Raw genomic sequence first — 19,317 nt, 5'->3', positions numbered from 1 at the left:
TTATTACCCACTTAATGTATATTTGCACTATGCATATTAATATGGAGCTATGACAAACGAGCATAAGTTTTCAAGAAGCTAAAATCTAGTTAGAAAACTACTAATCAGTACAAATCTATAGTAATAGGGTTCAAGAATAAGACTGCGACTAAGCGCACTATGTATACGGCTGTAGCAGTTATAAAGTTTTTGTGAAGAAGGTAAGCTACACTTCTTCCAAATACATGATATTTAGAAAGGTCATGAGGAGCAAGTTGAAATTCTCATCTGAGAGAAATTAAAGGCAAAAAAAAAAAAAAAAAAGGGAAGAGAAAAGTATAAACACTAAATTTTGTAAAGAAAGTTAAAGTTAAATGACTACCTGATTGAAATGAAGGTCCTGAGCTAATAATTGTGGTACATAAATTAAAGCCCATGTCAATGAGATAATTAAAATAGAATCTAACTAGATTAAGTAGAAGCAGTTATACCAGATGGGGAACATCAGGTGAGAAAGTATAAAGTTTTTACCCAAAAGGGGGCTACTCAGGGCCCCTAGGTTGCAGCAACCATACATGGGGCTCCATTCATGGTAGTCTTGTAGACAATAACCAGACAAAAGCCATGTTTTTAAAGATTACTTGTGCATTGTAGATTATGGCTATAAGCAGGGAGAGAATCTCCAAAGCCTTATTAAGACATTATTTCAGTAACTCAGATACAAAGAATAAAGCTTGAACCCTTGGTTGTCAAAGAGGGGATAAAGAGGAAAGAAAAAGGTAAATCACAGAATCAGCATAACAAATGCCAACTTTCTGACATATGCTACAAAAAACATTATGCTAAATGTAATAATCCAGTCACAAAAATATAACTACTACATGAATTCACTTATATGAGGTACCTAGAGTAGTCAAATTCAAGACACAGAAAGTAGAACAGTGGTTACCAGGGCCTAAAGAGTGTGTTTAGTGGGTACAGAATTTCAGTTTTTAAAGATGAAAAGTATTCTAGAGATTGAATGGTAGTGATGGTTGCCCGACAATGTGAATACACTTAATATTACTAAACTGTATTTAAAAAATGGTTAATAATAATAATAATAATTAAAAATAAAAAATGGTTAAGATGGTATAATTTTTATGTATATTATACAACTTAAAGTAATAATTTAAAAAAATTAAAAATGCCAAAATTTCAAGACAGATTGGAATTAAAGGAAGAATGAGAAAAGAATTACAAGTTACTCTTTTTTTTCTTTTTTTTCCAAGTTACTCTTAAATCACTAGCTTAGAAGGGAGGAACGTTGAAATAAAGGGGATCCAGCCTGTAAGAAGAGAAGAGTATCAACTCTTAAATATGTTAGATGGAGCATCTAAATGGAAATGTTTCACAGACAGCTGGAAACAACAGATAAGGGCTCTGTGGATAAAACAGGAAATATGTTGGTTTTTATTTTAGTATCACCATTCAAGGAGCAGGGGAACAAGTCAATCATCATGTTCAATTCTGAGCCCAAGATCTTAACAGAGACATTTTTAAAACTATATTGTTACATTAAAATATTTTTTTCACATTTTGATATCTCTGAATTGGGTTGGTCTTAGAATGAACAGCATCTTTGAAAGGAAAACAGTAGTTGCAATAACAGGTGTTAACGCGATGTAGTGTAGGGCAGAGATATTCATAGAATGGACAGGAAATATCATCAAGGAAGAAGTAGAACCAGAGGTGACTGAGATCCTCTTCCTTTCCCCGACTCCCCATATCTGCTTCAGTCTTTCTACAAATAGACTTTTTCTGCTCATCAGCTCTACAGGAGTTTTGGAAAGGGGCATTGGTTTTTGGAAAAGACTGACTTAATTCACACTTGATCCCAATACCAAATTCCTGAATCAGAATTTCATTGCTCAGCATGTGTCCAATTGAGTACAGTCAAGATAACAGGGTCATATCAAATAAGAGTGGCTTCTAGAAGATGGCTACATAAGTATAGCCAAGAGCTCAGTATAATCAACTACAACTGCATCCCAGGGAAGAAGAAAAATGTTAACAGGTAGGAAAACCAAGTCAGACAAAAGATGACTGAATTAAGTGAACATCTTTAGCCAGGAAGAAGACTTTAGAATCTTAAGAGGTAAATAAGAATAGTCTTTCACTATCTTACTACATAGAATAGAAAATAAATATTAAGACAAAAGGTTCAAAGTTACAACAGGGCAGTTTTTGACTCAACATAACAACCATCCTATAGTAATGTTTTATTAAATGTTTAATATATAACATCTATCTATGTTATTACTCAACAAAACTTACAGAGCTGGTATTCAAATTTTCATTTATTAGATGGAAAACCAAAGATAAGAAATTTAGACTTGACCAATATCACACAGCTAATAAGCAGTAGTATTGCAATTTGCAACAATGTTTATTTGGATCTAATTCTCTTTTCTTTCTTTTCTTCTATCCCAGCTTTCCTTTAAGTATGACTAACAAATAAAATTTGTATATATTTAAGTTGTGCAACATGTTTTAATATATATATTTATATATATGTATATACAGTATATACATATATATATACTGTGAAATGATTACCATAATCAATTTACATATCAATCACTTCACATAGTTACCATTTTTCCCTTCTCTTCCTAATATACTCATTGTTTTGTATTGATTTGACTGTAGTGTGCTAGCTTTCATTACAGATATTCAAGTAGTGACTAAATAAACACTTGTCACAGAAATACCATAGGAAGTTCCAACTGTAATAATTCATAACTTTACTATTTTGGATTCAGTGACCTTATTTTGAAAGCTTTCGTTATAAGCAAAGATAAATATTTTACCTATCTATTAAAGGTTTCACAATCTTGATCATTTCCAAAAACAAAATGTTGTCCATTTTTGCATTAAAATTGTTGGTTAATGATTTTTTATTTATTTATTTTTTTAGAAAGAGCGATCTGTTTATCTTTAAATAAGAAAGCTAGTAATAGCAAATATATTCAAATCTGAGAAACAATATTTTTTCACGGAAGAATTGTAGAAGTGACCAGTTAGTGAAACTGCTAAAATAGAATTTTTTAAAAGTACAAACTATTCAAAGTAAAGCGTCTCTTGTGGCTTCGCTGGGTCATTGACTTGCAAATATAACGACAACCATCAAGACCTCAAATGATATAGTAAATATTACTTTCAAGCTCTAGATTTCAGGTTCCTCAGCCCAAAAACCTAGGGTAAGTGAGATGATGAGAAAAAGGCTGGACCTCTTGGACCCACCCACACTGTCTTCAACAGCCTAGATCAGGTTTGTTTGTTTGTTTTAATCTATAAATTCAATGGATTTGCATAGAATTTCATAGGAAACAAAAGTTCCATTTCTAGAAGGAGAAAAGAGGGGTGGGAAGTTTGAAGGAATGAAGGAAAACATGTCACTCTTTTAGAGCTTTTCAGAGCCCTCACTCTTAATGGATTCATCATTCTATTTTGAGAAACTATGGAGCAGAAATGATAAATGTACACATAATTAATGCTGTCGTAGATTTTTTCATGTTAGAAAAGTCTATTGAAAGACATAAGAAATGTGTTTAATGAAATGAAAATTATGATAAGAGAAAGAATAGTAATAAATTATCTAATCATTCAGGATTATATATTTTCCTTTAAAGCTCATTTGTATAGCTTATAGAATACAAACATGGAATATTTGAGATGAAAATTCTGAATAGGGAAAACATAAGAACAGATGTTAAATAATTATTTATAAATTCATTTAAACTTTGAAATAAGAATGAAGAATGACCCTTATGGAAAAAACTCTGTAATGAAAGCTATCTGCAAATTAAAGTCAGCTTGAGCCAATTTTCCACAAAGAAAAAATGTTGCCCTTAATAATGAGTTTTCTCACATCTATAGAGCCAAGCAGCAGTGTGAATACCATAGTAACACATTATTAAGAATATTAATTTTAACTATAATATCAGTTTCATGTAAGGCAAATAAATCCTATACCGATATTTTATGAAGAAAGACAGATTACACATATTTAAATTTTTAAACTTCATCTATACTCTTTTATTGATTTTAAAATGTTGCTATATATGTGACATTTCTAATAAAGTTTTACTTGTAAAAATGTCTTTTACTACGCTTCAATACAAGAATCTAAAACATAATAAAATTTGACAAAAAAATAAAAATACTTTAATATATACTAGTTGACTTTTCTTCATGTAGCTACTAAGAGTGTAGATATAATGCTAAACACATGGAAGCCACTCGGAAGTAATTTTTAAACAATTATAATTTTACAAAAAATAACTTGCAACTCCAAATTAAGTACTCCAAAATCAATTAAAAATTTAATTCCAAGAAACGGAATCTTTGAATTGTAAGGAATTGAGGAACGCTGCTTTATCTTCCTTCACCTATCCGATCTAACAAATTAGGCTCAGTAATACCACCAAACCCTCCTCTTTTTCTGGGAACCCTGGTAAACTGCTATATACTATGTAACAGACTTCATTTTGCAAGATTTAGAGCTACTACCTTTATAGACTAAGAATATGTACATGAAGACATGTCAAACTAATTCTATCTGTTGCCTCTATTGCCCTTCTAAAAATTCAGCTGCTCAATAAGTATAACTACTTAGTTGCAAAAAAAAAAAAAAAAAAGTTTTTAGTGAATACCTATTTTGAATCCAACCATGGCTCTGCTACGCACCTGGCAGTTTGGTAAATGGGTAAACAAATTATCTTAAAATTAAGTAATAACTTTATGAGGTAGAAATTGTTATCCCCAACAAACAGATGAAGAAAAAGGCTCTAAGATGCTAAAGAACTTCCCCTAAGGCACATAGCTCATAATCCCAAACCATGTGTTATACCACTGTGACTCCTGACTCAGTAAGTCAGAGAAGAAGCTTAAGACAGGGTGTCTTTGGTATGGCCAGGGAAATATGCCCACACAACAGAGTAAGGAAATGCTAAACTGTGAGGTGCTATGTAGGAGGAGTTCTGGTAAATGAGAAAAAGCTAAAAGGTAAATGAGAAAAATCAGAAGGTAAATGAGAAAAAAGCTAAAAGGTAAATGAGAAAAATCAGAAGGTTTTGTGAAAGAATGGGTCTAGAAATAGTGAATAAAGAAAAAAAATTAGGTCAGCCCAAGGACTGGATAAGAATGAAGGTAGGAAGAAACGTGATGGGCTCAAGGGATATAGGGTATACCCATCAGAGTAAGGAAGGGGCATACACAAAGCAACCATGAGAAACTTGGATAATTTCTAGAAGTAGACTCTCACATAATAGAATCAACAAACTACATATAACAAAGATGGAAAGAAAATCGCTGAGGGAACAGGGAAAGATTAATAAGAAGTAGTAGTTTAAGTAGCGTAGATCATACTTATTCCCCCACTCTGTTTCTTCTTCCACTTCTCTCTCCTTCACAAGTAATTCAAAGCTTTACACAGAAAAGCTGATCTTATATTCATTCTCTGAATGAAACAGTTTGTCAAAATAAATATTTGGGAAAGAGATAAAGGAAGCCAGCAGAAAACTCTGTATTTGTATCAGCAAGCAGTAGGGAACCACTGATTCTTTGTCAGGCAATAGCCAGGAGACAAATGAGTATTTTTAAAAAAGGATTTATGCTAGTTCTTAACCTCTCCCCATCCAATTTATAAGCTACATAAATGTAGATGAGCAATAGTGTTTGGAAAGTAGCCAACAGCTCAAGGAATATGAATCATGCTTCATAAAGAAAATAATTTGGGTGTACACAAATAAGGTAATTTGAGGATGACAGGTCAAAGAGTTAAACCTTTAAGAATGCTATTTCTATAAACAAAATACTCGATAAACCCAAATTAGTATTTCTTCATAAGAGAAGTACCAGATAAAGCCTTTAAGAATGGCTATTTCTATAAGAGAACTATTAGATAAAACCATATTATAAGAAAAATACTTGATAAAGCTTTTGAAGAATGTCTATTCCATAAAAGAAATATTAGAACAAGTCAAATTGAGTTAGAATTGCTAGTCCTATTCAATACATGTATTTTGTAGCCAAGAAATCAATAAAAAGTTTTAATGAGTGTCTATCATGTATATAGCACTTTGTTAGGTTCAATTCAGGATAAAGGAAAAATTAAGAGATGTGGTTCCTATCTCAAGGAACTTACAGTATTATATTTTTAACTTGGAAATTATCAAAGTTATGTCATTCCTTTTCCATATCTACAATAACATGGCTTCCTACATAGGTTCAATTTTATTAAGTCCAGGACCCAGTTAGTTTTAAGCAGGATTAGCTCCAAAATTATAATTAAGTCACTTTTGCCAAAAACTAACTCAGTAAAAGAGGGAGAGAGAAGTACTATTCTCCTCTAAAATAAAGTTATAAACCAAATGAACTTATTAAAAGAAAATACTTTATTATCAATGAAGTTTAAAAAATAACACATATTTCTATTAATGTGGCATATGATTTCTCTATTTTCGTTTCTTCCAAAATTCTAACACTAGAATGTTCAAAAGCCACCCTACATTTTTCTGTCTTTTAAATTATTCTATTTCAGGAATCTGACCAAATGATTTCGTTTTAGATATGCAGACTTAGCCACCAAAAAGAAATTCCAGGAAAAACCTTTGAAAGGAAATACTTCATTAGAAAGTTTGAGTAGAAAGCTAAAGAGTGAACTTGGACTAAATTAGGTTTCAGAGTTAGAAAGTTAAAGTAAAAATTAGAATGCCTACCATGTATAGAGTCTCTCTCTTGAAATAGATCTATCTACAAATATAGATGTATATAAAATCAAGATTAAATTTAATTGCACCCAAAAAAATCTAAATAAAAATTTATAACTGATAGTCATTACTTTTTTAAATTTAAAGCTCAGAATTGAAATAGCCCAGAAATAAAAGTGATAATTTTTGTCTTATTAAAAAAGATAAAATTTAGGTTATCATACTACTAAATCTTCTTTACCACAGAATTATCATTTTGAGTATTCTGATGTTAAGTGTCTTCATTTCCTTTTGGAAGCAATTCCAACAAATTTGTCTAGTCATAACGCAGTTATAAATCTAGCTGTAATGGAGAAAAGTCCCCTGAAAGGTAAATACAATTGTGGTCACAAATCCTAAACACTGTCCTACATAGGAAAAATATATTGTCACCCTCGGGCCTCCACCTAAAACAACTGTGAATAAATAAGACTATTAACTTAACAAGCGTGGTTAAGTGCTCTCCTTGCAAACTTATAATTCTTCCTTGCAGCAGAATCAAAGATATCTATTAAACACTTTGGATAGCTGGCTATAAGGGAAGGAATAAAAATTTAAAGAGGCACACATAATAATATAGAAGCATGGAAGGTTGAGACATTCAGCATCAGGAAACTATGTCTAAGCATTTTAAAAGTCTAAGGATGTTCTTGTACTGCTGTATTTTAAAATAATTCAAATTGAACGAAGATCTTGAGCTACAAGATAAAATGTAATTGAAGTCACTGTGTACTATGTACACACCCACACTCTAAGAAAATAAAATGAAGAAATTTGGTTACCAATTTAACAACAACAGTAAAAATTCATGTGATGGCATTCCTTAAGGAGAGAGAAAAATAAAACATTACTATACGAGTAGTAGTTACATACTGTTTCTGTATTCCAATATGTAACTTTCAACAAATAGTTCTCATTAATATACAAGACTTTAATTTTTTTCTGAGTTTTAAATATAATCTTTACTGGTACTCAAGCTTACATTTCCCAGAAATGTGCTGACACAGAGTACCACATTATAAATTGTCTAACTCTGATAGCTCAGTTAGGATTAGATCAACATAAATCTGTGTCTCTGAAAAGTTATTCTCTTACAACTAGGATAGAGACCTATTTTTCAAACTAGCATCAGAAAAAAATTAATTTTTGACAATACCATAGAACCAGTAGAAAAATGGAATTTCCATTTTATAAAAAAAACTAGTCTATGAATAGTTGGCTCAGAATTTTTAATGTGTTTATAACAGAAATAATAAATCTCTATTCATAAATTTCTCCCATAAAATATTTTTCAAAATCACTACACTTAAAAATAAAAACACCAATGTTTGAGACCTATGTCAGACCATCAGGTGAGAATCTTGGGAGGGGGAGAGTTTACCTATAAAGACACTAGCAGGGTTCAAACATCCTGTACTCACTTGTCCTGGAAGTTCTTTTAGCTCTATACTGCTTAACTTGAAATCGGAGCTTGCCTCTCTCCTAGGAGCAGATTGGCATGCAAAGCTCTGTAGACATTTCCTGACCCTATCTCCATAAACTTCCAAATACCATCCATAAAATGGGGATAACCACCAAATTCCACACTTTGTTGTTGGATGTAATGAGAAAGTGTACACTTAAGATGATATTCTCTAAATTTCCAAGCACTATATACACATAAATTCTAATATCTCACTTACTCGAAAATATTTGTTGACCATCCACATGGCGCTATGATAAACAATGCGAAGCTAAGGAAAAGTGGGCCAATTATATGCTCCCCCCACCAAAGACCTCACTCTACTTGTAAAAATATTCACAATTCAAGGTGGAAAATAAAAGTGTCATAAGAGCGTAATAGATAGAATGCTATGGACAGTCAGAGGAAGGAGGGAGAACTTCCAATTGGGATGATCAAAAAATTTACTAAACAGTAAATTTTTTATTTACAAGGGTTGAAGATCAGGATAGAGAGATGCGCATTAGAAGCAGGGGGGCAATAATGTGCTAATAGAAATAGAAAATCAGGGGCTCAAGATCTATCTACCTATGGGAACAGAGAGAGAGAAAGCATGCAAATGAGAAAGTTAGCATACTATAAGCAATTGAAATTAGCTAGAAAATTAATGTGACAAAGGAAGTGGCAGTTTGAAAAGATTGACAGTAGGAAGGGCAGATGAAAAAAGGCCATGAATTCCAAATTAAGAGGTGTTCATTTCATTTGAAAGACAACTAAGAACTACAAACCACTTTTTATCAAAGGATTGGCATGATTTTATATTAGCATTCAACAAAACTGCCATGATTAGAGTTGTGGATGAGAAAGGTACAGTGCAATAAAGCAGAGGATGAGTTAATATTCAGAAAGCACGAGAGCAGGAAGATCAGTTGGGAAGCTCACACAATAGTCCATTCAATCATGATGTGCCCAGGCCATAAACTAGGACAGCAAAAGTAGAAAAGGGAAGGGCCTGACATAATGATTATCACTCCGAAGAAAATTATATCCTGTAAATTCCAGTAATGCTTTTGCTGTCTAGTGCAATGGAAAAAGAAAGCCTTAAGAGCCAGACAAACCTGCATTCAAACTCAGGCTTTGCATCGGATAAACAAAGAAATCTTGGGTTAGTTACCTAACCTCCTTGAGATTCAGACACAAATAATTATACGTAACTCTAATGTTTCTATGAGAATTAGTTGTAATATCTGGAAAATGCTTAGTATATTTGGGGGAAATTAGAAATAGGGAAAAGAGCAAACTAGCAAGAGAAACGAAAATATGGATTAAAATATTAACAATGTTAAGGAGTCAAAATGAGCTTTTATAACAAAGAATTCAGCAATTATAGTCCACTGTCAGTGTCTGGCTGTGCTGCTCCTTTAGACAGCAAGAGTCTCGACGTTTTCCCACCCCCAGTATCTCTCTGGCTTCAAGTATTAATTCCTTATTTTAAAAAAATAGAGCTCAGTTGGACATGTGCCACAACACAGAAATAGACCTCCAGAAGGTAAAATGACAACTGGAGACCTGGCTCCTGATCTCATATAAGTTTGAGACAGAGAAAATATCAGCGTTAAAGTATTTCCTAATGGATGTCTCAAACTAGAAGTAGATATAATAGGACTGAGGGAAAACTGTGCAGACAATGCCAACGGAATAGTCTTACAAAGCTTTTAAACTAGAAATATTAACATGCTCTTCCCTCTGTCCAATTCAATTGTTCTTAAATAAAATTTTGCCTCATTTGGAACAACCTGATTGAAAATTCTTGTGAATATACAATTGAGTATTAAGGCAACATTCAAAAAATTGTAAAAGATTTGACAAATATGGTTAAACCATCCTACAACAGTTATGAACTCAGAATATTGGTATACTGGTTTGATAGGTGAAAAAACAATTTATCTCTTTCTTGAAAAAACATAATGAAAAGCAAAGCATCAAATGCTCTTAAATGTGTTAATTTCTGTCACAGTTTTTTTATTTAAGAGGTTTACTTGTCTCTCTAGTAGGAAACAACTAAAATCATAGTATTTTTCAGCTTTTCTAATGGCCAGCCAAGCAATAAAATTTCAATTTTAACCCAGAATTTACAAGTCCTAATTAATGTGCTAAAACTGTCTCATGTATGACCTTTATTCTCTTCCTATAATTTTTCATCTTTCCATAAAGAGGTGATTGATTATGATTAGTTCAAGGAAAGAGGTGATTGATTATGATTAGTTCAAGTCCTAGTTAAATAAATGCAATTAAGTCACCCCCATTTGCTGAAGTTCCTTTGTTAACTTGCTGGTTTTATATAAAAGGTCTATGTCACTGCTATTTTTAAGTAATAAAACCATATTCATAGCAGCATTATTCATAATAGCCAAAGAGTAAAAGCAACCCAAGAATTCATCAACGGATAAACAAAATGTGATATACACATACAATGGAATATTATTTTGCCTCAGGAAAGAAGGAAATTCTGATATGTGCTACAACATGAATAAACCTTGAAGACTACATGCTAAGTGAAATAAGCCATTCAAAAAAGTACAAATAATGTATGATTTCACATATAAGAGTGGTTATACTAATACAAATGACAGTAGAATGATGGTTAGCAGGGACTGCAGGGAAGTGGGAATGGAGAGGAGTTATTATATAATGGGTACAGAGCCTCAGATTGGGAAGATGAAATCTGAGGGATGGTTGCACAATAATGTGAAGGTATTTAATGCCACTGAACTGCGTAATTATAAATGTTTAAATGGGAGATTTTGTTACATATGTGTTAAAACAATTTTTAAAAATAAAATAAAATCTTCTTCTAGCACTAAAACTTCTTAGAGATATTGGAGTTCTAGGAATGAATGAGTAAATAGAAATTTTGTTTCCAAAATAATATATCCAATTATTGATGTCAAACAAATTTGTCCACATGTTTATTTTCATTAATTTAATGTGCAGTTAAGAAACATTTTTCTCACATCGACTAGAATGAAAACCACTAAAAACTTTTTTAGCAGGCTATATCATTTTAGGGGATGCAGAAAAACCTACGCTAAAAAAATAAGTACAGTTATTTAGGTAGATCTTTTTCATTTTTATGAAAATGGTAGGCTTTTTATAACTCAGAAACTCATTACAGATTTTCAAAACAGTATAGGCAAGATCATCAGAATAAAAGTTTTGGATGTAGACATGAATGAATCCATTGATGACAGGTAATGAGATATCTGAGATGTCTAAATTGAGAAAATAAAAATAAGGTGTTATTACCGTATTATTATTAAGAATTTTTCAAAAAGTAAAATAACAGTAAAAGTTGTGTAAGTGGGCCCTGCTGTTTCTCTTCCAGAACAACACTAAATCCTTTCTCCCTGGCCTCCCCACCTTCTCCACCAACAGGCCACCAGGCATTTTTCTACTTTATCCTAAGTTGGTTTAGCCTTAGGAATCACCCATTTGAAAATAAGTCGGAGTATCTGCTCTGTTCGGAAAAAAAAGATGTTATACTGCATAAGATAGAAATTGCTAGCACTCCTGAAAAACTGAGCATTCTCATGGACAGATGGATATTAGTAAGTTTCCATATAATGAATTAAAAAGTTGATTAAATTCAATAAGTATTTACCAAATCCTCTACTTGTTCTAAATCCTGTCATATTTAAGAAAAATTGTCATGAACAACCCTTCCTTTACTTTTAATTATTTGTAATCTTTTTCAGAATTTTTATGTTTTGCTGGCATTTAGAAAAATGAGCTGATTCTCCTGTTGACTGAATTGCTTATTTTTATAATTTTGAATTAATGAATATAGTTTATAGCACTTTAAAATAAATACCCAGAATGCAGCATTAGTTTAAATTTAAAAGAAACTCTTTACTTTCTTCAAAGTAAATGGCACAGTATAAAGTGCCATTTGGGAAATATTTAAAAGTATCATTCAATCATACTATTTGAACCCAATATGATTTTGCCAATTATGGTATATAAACTGTATTAATTTGACAACTTATTATCATATAAATTTTACTATATACATAATATATTACACATATGTCCTTATATATTACCATATTAGCTTGATAAATCATTATTGTATGGCTAGAGGGGAAACAAATTGCCCTGAAATACATTGTAAATATAATTGTTCAAGTCTTCATAGGTATCCAATGGGGCTCAGAACCTTTCTCAAAATGAGCCCATCTTTCTAGTCCTGACCAAAGGCTACAAAGGTATGTGAAACAAATGACATTGTCATGACAAACACATGACAGTGCCTGGCATTGTATATGTGTAAAATTTTAGGCTATGATTTACTGGTAGAATATATAGAGAGACATTAATCCTACTGTGACTTAGTTTTCTCAGCTGTAAAATAGGGACAATGGTACCAACCTCAAAAAGTACTGATGCAGATTAAATGTATTTATAAAAGTGAATTTCTTAGAATTTAGTCTAGCTTAGAGTAAGTGATATGGTAGGTTTAATAATAGTTCTTATTAGCATCTTCATTACTCAGTGGGAATCATCTCCTAAAACATCTCTATGGGGCAGTTTTAAAAATATATTTTTTTATATAACAAACCTAAACTTTAGAGATTAAGCATTATAATTTACCCTTAGCCACACAGGTAATACGTGGCAGATCAGGGATCTAATTTGAAGCTTTCTGACCATAGAATAGTGGTCAATGTTCTTCTTAAAATATGGCAAGCAGAACTGGTCACAATGCTACAAATGCAGGAGTAGAATTCTGGAAATTATGCTGCCAAAACCAAGCTGAAGAGGCAGTCAATTCATTGAACTTGCAGTCATCCAATTTAAATACTTTAAAAATATATGTTCTTTCTTTAAGCAAGAATTAGATAATGGCCCAAATTCCATCATCATGAAATTATACCATTATTTTAAAACCAAATTTATAGAAACTTACATTTTCTTGTTAAATTTTATATTCATAGTCTTTGCCCACAGTTCAAATCTATGTACATTTTGAAATTTATATCTAACCCTCCAAACTATTATCTATGCCTTGCCATTTTTTGAAACTAGAAATTTAATAAATATACTTCCTGTTTTTATCAAAGTTCTTAATAAACTATTGAAGAAGATCTGGGCAAGGAAAGAGTCCTGGCTTTCAAGATTCAAGTTATAAATTCTCCTGTCCTCTTCTTTACTCACCACACAGATTCAATATCACTGCCTTTGGTGACAGCACCACATGCCAACATAGAAGATAAAGGCATCAATATGACCAACTTTATCAAGCCACTAAAATTTTAATGGGTTCCACAGCTTAACCACTTTAAGAAAGGTGACTAAAAAGGGAAACCAACTAACAGAGATAAACCAGCAAAAAGGGTAACTATAAATTAGGAAAGGAATGTTTTAACAAGTATTATATTTTTCAACATTTATTCTGGGAAACTAAGAGGGTTTTATTGTAATGTTTGTTTTCATGATTACAAAAGGAATACAGACTTCTTGAGAAAAACATTTAAACAGTATAGAAGAATGCAATTTTCTTTTTAAAAGATCCTTTTTTTCTTTTAAAAAACCCCATTGGTAATTTCTGTTAATAATTTGGCATTTTTTAAGGTTAGTTTCCTATCTTAAAGACTGTATTCTTATAGATCTTACCAAATTGTCAAATATTTGTTTCTATTTCTTCAGATATAAATATATATAGTTAAAAACTACATTCATTCCTGAAATCGCACAGAAATCCTTATGATTCGTTCAAGAAATTTATCTCTACTGATAATATTTCTACCATCTCATTCCCAATATGACCATATAAATACCATACTACCGATCTCAAATTATATTCTAAAATAATAACATTGGCTACCATTTATTGGACATGTAATATTTTCCAGGTTACAAACATCATTTTCTTTACCAGAGCAAGACTGTTAGGTAGAATTTATTATTCACACTTTATAAATGAATATGTTCAGTCTCAGAGGGATTGCTGATTTCACCCAAAGCCAGACAGCTAAGTGTCTGAAGGAAAGATTAAAACCCAAATCTGATAACATTTTAATCACTGTACTGTAATTGATTCCCTCCATCAATAGATTTTGCTATCACTATTTTCACACTTAGAAGAAAAAAAAAATTTATGTCCAATTTATCTTCCTGTCCAAATGGAGTATTATATAAAAAATAGATACACAATAAAGTCTTTCTCAGTCTTGACACCATTGACATTTTGGGTCAGATTTGGGGAACTACCCTGTGCATTATAAGGTGTTTACATCATTGCTGGCTTCTACCTACTACATGCACCCTCCAAGTCCTGACAACTAAAAATACCTTCAGACTTTGCCAAATGTTTCCTGGGGGCAAAATTAGCCCCACTTGATAAAAATGCAATGCTCTATTTAAAACTTTGGAAACAGAGTAAGCAGAATAACTAAAGTTCTTATATATTTTACTTACATTTTAAATCATATTTTCTTCTATTGAGATTACAATTATAGATTTTGGCACTTCTGGAAGAATATGTAAAGTCCTACACAATTACAATGCTCTTCTTATACCTCATGCTTTATACATATCAATATTTAAATAAGATAAAAGTATTTCAGGTGCAACTCTTTAGTTTAGCAGTTCATTTCATTTCAATGTTTAACAAAGTAAATCACTTACTTTTTGTCCAAAGTGCCACAAAGAGGTTTCTTGTTTATCTGAACTTGTGAAAAAGTAATTCATACCATCTTTAATGCAGAGATATCCTTTCAGAATGTTCAGTGTTCTAGCTACTCTCTGCCCCATTTTTAAAATGATTTCCCTATAAGTTATGAGCATGAACTCATAAACTATAGAAAATAAATAATGAAGCACAGCTTTATGTGGAAAAATTATGAGACAGTCTGCTGTTCAAGGTTAGAAAACCAGTAAAGTTGAAAGTAAAATCCAAATGACTGTAAAAATCGAGGCAAATACTGCCTCTTGCAAGAGTATTTCACTGATATCAAACGAAACTTCCGAAAAGGCCCTTCCCCTGAGCTGTATTTATTTAAATCTCTCCTAACAGGAACTTTGAACAGGAAAGTAAATGCTCACCTGGTCCACAAATTAGGTTCATGTCCTTCTTGGATCAAGTTTATAGAGCTGTGATTTTAAAACTTTTTTTTTTTTCTCGTTTCAACATACCTGATGGATGTAACACACACATCAGTAACTGTGGCTCACTACAACATTGATTCAGGAGGTGGGGAGGTCTCCCTAAAGAGAACATATCAGAATCAAGGGCGGATTAGAGTTTGAAAAAGCCTACTATGTGATAATCACTTTAGTGGAAGACAACAAACTATTACTGCCATCTCAAAGAGCTCACCTAGGATGAAAAGTTCAGTTCACCATTGACAGCACCGTCTTGTTGATAATATTTCCAAAGCCCCCATAATTTTGTACATCAAATCTCAAACCTGCCTTTTCCAACTATATTTTAGATCTATATGGAGTGATAATTATAAATGTGTCAATTGTTTTAATATTTGTATCAAGTACAAAATCATGGACAAAATGTCACATTGATATACTGGTTCTTCTCCTAGCTATGGTTTTATACCAAGGAGAACCTAAGGCATTATTAAACTTGCTGAAGATTTCTATTGTGATAAAGGTCTATTTTAAATAAAGAGAAAGTAGATAAATGGAATTATTTTAACTCCCTAAAACTTCCTCCCACTTTTCACTATTCTAGCCACACATGAATTACTAGAAGGTATTTAATAGAACACAACTCTTGGCTTTCTTCCTGTTTTCAACTGGGTCAAACAAGAGCAGAAGGTCCTAAGTACCAAAGACACGATACAGATGGATAGTGTTTAGTGATAAGTCATGTGAAGGCCTTTAAAGTTTTAGCTGACCGAAAATTAAAAATTAAATGTAAATCTATACATTATTTTGTTGACCAAAAAAAAAGAAAGAAAATCAATGCAGCCTTTGCAGTCTTAGTATGTTTAAGGGTCTTATTATCTAGATTAATGATTTATAATGTGACAGAATCATACATTCTCTGCCTGCTCATCCATATTTTGACATAGTTTAGGTTTGGGATTGGTACTTAGGCAAGTATATGTTGAAAAAAGGTCCACAAATTATATTGGTACAGGAAAGGTGATAGACACACTCTTCTTTGTTCCAGTTAAATCATATCTATACTACTGTACCAGGTGGACTTCTGAATTTCAAAGAACCATGATTTCTAAAAAAAAATAAATAAAGAGAGAGAGAATATGAGAGAGAGAAAGAGAGAGAGAGGTAGAGGGATACAGGGCAAAAGAGAGTGGAAATGGTATGGAAGGGAACTTTTCTCCCTGTCATAGTAGTGATTAAGTAAAAATTTAATGAGTAGCACTTGTCGGTGATTTCATAAATTAGGCTTTACTTTTAATTTCCCACCAACCCTGTGATGGAACAGCAGTGATGCTTTCTAGGAAAAGGAACACATACATAAATAAGAAAAAATGTCCTCTAAAAATCCACTATGATAAAGACAAGTTTAGAAGAATACTGAGAGCAATGAATATTTTACCAGGTGGGAATTTTCACCAAGTGGACAAAAATAGTCACTGCATTACACTTATAGAAACTTGACCTATGGTACATAGCCTAATATATATGTATGTGTGTGTGTGTATATATATATATATATACACACACACACATACACACACACGCATATATAGCCTAATGTATATTTATTTATATTTGTATTTAATATAATGTATTTAATATATATTATATATATGCACATGTATATATTATGCTAAGATATATATGTAATATATGTTTATAAAAATCATTTATATATTTATGTGAAGACAAACCATTGCAAGCATCTAGAATAACTCAAAAAAAAATCAAAGTGGAACTCGACCTAATAATTTTACAAGGATAACTGCCTAGATTGTCTCAACTGATAAAATAATTTTTAAACTAGTCATATGATCCAGCATTCATTTGTCTGAGGATAAGAATCTTGCCCTTGAATTTTTAAAATGCAATTAGGGTTATGACAGTGTCACCCCTGCGATTCTCAAAAGGTTACACAGAAGCTACAGTCTATACTGACTCTAGCAGGTCTGTTTTATGGGGAAGAGCAGCACCAAAAATACAAAGTTGTCTGCTGCTCTGTAAGATTTAGGACCCTATTTAAAATCATATCTTAAATAGTGTGATAGTCTTTATTCTTATATTAAAAGGCCAAAGCCTACAACCTTTCTGTGTTTGTAGTTGTAGATTGGCCACAAGAGGCTTCTAGATTAAAAAAGCATATACATACTAAGGAACATGGTGAGCAAATGCAATTCATATTAAAATATTTTGCGTGAATAAATGAAACTGGGTGCCTTCAAGCAAACATGGCCATGTGAAGTTGTGAAAGTAACACATCAAATATGTCCAGATCAAACAAATGCAAATGTCATCCTTCCTTCTTACTTGGAATGTAAAACAAACAAAAACTTATATTATGATGCTTTTTCTCTCAAAAAACAGCATCAGAACCTTTCTAGTTGCCCAGATTCACAACTTTAAGGGCTATTCATGCACTTCGTTAATATTTTCCATCATCAATCCTTGACTAATCCTGCCAATTGCAGCTCTTCATTTTTTCTTAAGTCATCTTTCCTTTTCACCACGATCATAATAAATCTTCAGTGTCTGTAACCAGGACTTTTACAGTAGATTCTTAAATATCTCCTGTGTCCAATTTGCCCTTCATCTGATCCACTATCAAAATTATGTTGCATCTGTTCACATTATCCTCTGTTAAAATTGTTAATAACTTCTAGTGCAGACAAAACAATGTTCATGGTTCTCAGTCTAATCTTAAGATACTCCATTTTTCATTTCCTACCCTCAACCTTCTTTGTCTCATCTCTTAAATATTTCCCACCACCCCCTCTCCCTTCACCACAAATGCTAGGCTATCTGTCCCACATGTCGTTTCCAGAACATATTACTCCACACCTAGCATCCAGCTCCACAACACGCTTTACCCTTTCTGGACCTCATGTCCACAAGAGAAATACAGCAAAACATTCTTTTAAAGATATATTTTTATTTTTTCCTTTTCTAGATATATTCTTCACATTGTTCCGAAGTTGATTATAGTCAGCTTGCTATTAACATCAACACATGAAAAAAAGTTAAACATAAAAGTTAAACAAAAAAGAGAAGTCAGAAAGGAAAGGAAGAAAGAATTTAACCAGAAGTCCATGTTAAGAGTATAATGGTATCTGAGCATTAAATTTAGTTATGACCTTTCTTGAGAGCTAAGTTCTCATGACTTATCTGTATTTCGAGTATTTATCACTTGGCACTGTAATCATTTGAACATGCAAGGGCAGTTCATTTTAAACTCTTCCCCAAGAATCCACCTTCTCTGGCATGTCATGAGCACTCTTCAAATGTTCTGGAATAAAAATCATGAACAGTGTTTAATTTTTCCAAGAATTCCCACAATCCAGAGATCCCTCACAGTCTAGAAGACAGCCATGCTAAAGTGATGTTCTCACTAAGAACATGAAGCATTTACCAGTAAGTACTGGAACTCTGGTCTTCCCCACAGTTAAATTCCCCACTGTAAATTAATAACATGACATTCTGATTGATGAGCTTTAGTTTTATTATTAGTGTGCCTCGGCAATGGATAACCGCTGAGTCTATGGGAAAAGTGCATCTCTGACTAAAAGGCTGAGATCTGGATTCCAGCCAAATGCAAACTTCAGTGCCAGCTCCGCATCCCACACAAACACACACACCAGCCCCCATCAATCCACTATGACACTCCACTAGGCAGAAAAATGCCTACTAGTCTCTGTCACTTTAACTCAACCATCTCAAACATAAGCAGCTAGTACTAATCTCCTAATTTACTCTCCTTGGAGAGTAAAAAGAGGGTGGAATGCTTAGATAAAGATTATATTGTGTGTTTAACTACCACATCTGATTCTTTCATATTTATTTCTGGAAAGTTTTTTTTTTTTTCAGGGAAAGGAGGTCAAGACCATAGTCTTTATTTTTTTTAGGTAGATGTAAAAAGTGGTTTAA

The 19,317-nt window shown here is 32.4% G+C and overlaps 1 protein-coding gene across 5 annotated transcripts in view; it reads right to left on the bottom strand.

Annotated features, from left to right (window-relative positions):
- PDE3A (phosphodiesterase 3A) overlaps positions 1-19,317 on the bottom strand; it is a 268,652-nt gene that overhangs the window by 231,003 nt on the left and 18,332 nt on the right. Inside the window, exon 1 of one of the 5 annotated variants that reach the window (XM_025047391.1) lies at positions 15,409-15,430. The exons of the other annotated variants lie outside the window; for them this stretch is intronic. The gene's annotated coding sequence lies outside the window, so the exon portion shown is untranslated. Of the gene's footprint in view, positions 1-15,408; positions 15,431-19,317 lie in introns of those variants that run through there. 5 annotated transcript variants of the gene reach the window in all.

The sequence above is a fragment of the Pteropus alecto genome, unplaced genomic scaffold, assembly GCF_000325575.1.
Source record: "Pteropus alecto unplaced genomic scaffold, ASM32557v1 scaffold103, whole genome shotgun sequence".
NCBI lineage: Eukaryota > Metazoa > Chordata > Mammalia > Chiroptera > Pteropodidae > Pteropus > Pteropus alecto.
This window is presented reverse-complemented; position numbering and strand designations above follow the sequence as displayed.